This window comes from Cavia porcellus, unplaced genomic scaffold (genome assembly GCF_034190915.1).
Source record: "Cavia porcellus strain 051 isolate PalLab524CR breed Dunkin Hartley unplaced genomic scaffold, mCavPor4.1 scaffold_19, whole genome shotgun sequence".
In the NCBI taxonomy this organism is placed as follows: domain Eukaryota; kingdom Metazoa; phylum Chordata; class Mammalia; order Rodentia; family Caviidae; genus Cavia; species Cavia porcellus.
Window position 1 is genome coordinate 55,465,577 of NW_026947502.1, and position 1,979 is coordinate 55,467,555.

The 1,979-nt window shown below is 39.9% G+C and overlaps 1 pseudogene; it reads left to right on the forward strand.

Moving 5' to 3' along the window:
* The first annotated feature begins 1,371 nt into the window (after nucleotides 1–1,371).
* LOC100724283 (cytochrome c-like) lies at nucleotides 1,372–1,682 on the forward strand (annotated as a pseudogene).
* The last annotated feature ends 297 nt before the right edge of the window (nucleotides 1,683–1,979 follow it).

Below are 1,979 nucleotides of genomic sequence, written 5' to 3' on the forward strand. Positions count from 1 at the left end.
TGACCCCGGTTCACATCAACATTAATCATGGGTGAACCCCCGTGATTATTCTGTTCCTCCTGGCCTTTTTTCAGTCCCAGAGAGTCAGCAATTGGAGTTTGCAGAAAAGAACATGCAGAAATAGGAATGAATCAATCATGCTGCCCTCCCACAGCAGGGCGCAGGTCTGCAGCAGCTCAGCACAGGGAGAGGGGTGGCCAGAAGTGATTGAAGATTAAAGCTTTTAGCATGCAGTAAATAGAAGCAATTAACTGATGACTTTGGGGCCTCTTACTACTTGAATAAATGTACCCAGTACTGTTTTGTGATTACCTATCATTAGTCCAGCATGTTAAAATAAAAAGTCACTCTAGATTGTGATGTCTTGAAGGAAAAGAGGATCTTGGGCATTATCTATCTTTCCCAGTGTTCTTAACTCTGTCCTTCAGTTTGCATAAGGACATTGTCTCACTGAGTCAGTCCCACTTAACTCTCAGTGCAGCCCTGGTCAGAGAAGACAGTATATAAAATACAGATACATGCTACTTGAATAGAAAAATACTTATTATTGAATATACAGTTATTAAATGTATATGTCAAGCTCAGATAAAAAAAGGTGAACAACATAAGACACAGTCTCTGTTCTTAATAAGGGTACACTCTTCTGAATGAGAGGCTGAAAGCATAAGTGAGTATGCTGTACATTATCAACTTTATAGTCAGGCAATGAGAAACCAAGTAAGAAAAGAGACAACTGCCTGTAGGCTCCAAAAAGGTGGACTAAAGACAATGGTACAGAATTCCAAAACAAAATAATAGGCAGTTAACAGTGGTTAATATATTGCATATTGTTATCTTCAAGCAGTTGCTCAGATCACAAGAACGAGGCATGAAAATTTGATCTAACAATATAAGTACAACTGGTCTTTTCAATGAACTAATAGAAATTAGTATAACTATCTTAGCTATTGTGTGTGTGTGTGTGTGTGTGCGTATATATATTCTTCCTTCTTTTCTCCTTTCCTCCACCCCAGTTGCTCCTTTGTTTTGAACAGTTTCTTCTTCTTTCACAAAGAGAAATTTTTGAGCTGAGTGTTTAAGGCATGAAGAGTTGTAGCAGGAAAGACTAAAAGACACTTCAGAAAAGTGAGAAATACATTCAAAGGATATTGGAATGAATAAATGTGATATATTCAAGAATGCACACGCATACGATCAGGTCAGAACATCCATAGGAGAAGCAGGAAGGGGTGAGAAACACAGGGAAACTTAGCGGGGTCCATGTGTCCTGGGGCTAGAGAGCCAGATGTCTGGTTTCTAAACTGGAACCTTCCCGTGGTAACTAGGAGAGAGTGGTGACCACTCGGTGCGTAAGCCACAGCAGGTTTAAAAATGGGTGATGTTGAGAAAAGCAAGAAAATTTTGGTACAGAAGTGTGCCCCGTGCCACACTGTTGAGAAGGGAGACAGGCACAAGACTGGACCAAATCTCCATGGTCTGTTTGGGAGGAAGACAGGTCAGGCTCCCGGATTCTCTTACACAGATGCCGACAAGAACAGAGTCATCACCTGGGGAGAGGATACACTGGGGAGTGGTTGGAGAATCCCAAGAAATACATCCTTGGAACAAAAATGATCTTCTCTGGCATCAAGAAGAGAGAAAGGGTAGACTTAATAGCTTACCTAAAAAAGGCTACTAATTAGTAACAGTCACTGCCTTATTACAGAGCAGAAATGTCTCCTGGCGTTTTCATATGTACCATAACTTAATAGATCTCACACACCAGAATTCAAATCATGAATGGCTGGTAGAATATTTTTGTTGGACAGACCTGATTGAAGTAAAATTGGCTTGTAGTTAAATGGATTTTTTTTCAAGTTCTGATAGTAATTCCTGTTCAGTAAATACTATCACTGTTTTCCTCTCTAAATACATGGTTGGACTTCATTAGTAATGCTTGACTTCTCACAAAGCTTGATAATGCCATCTCAAACCTTTTG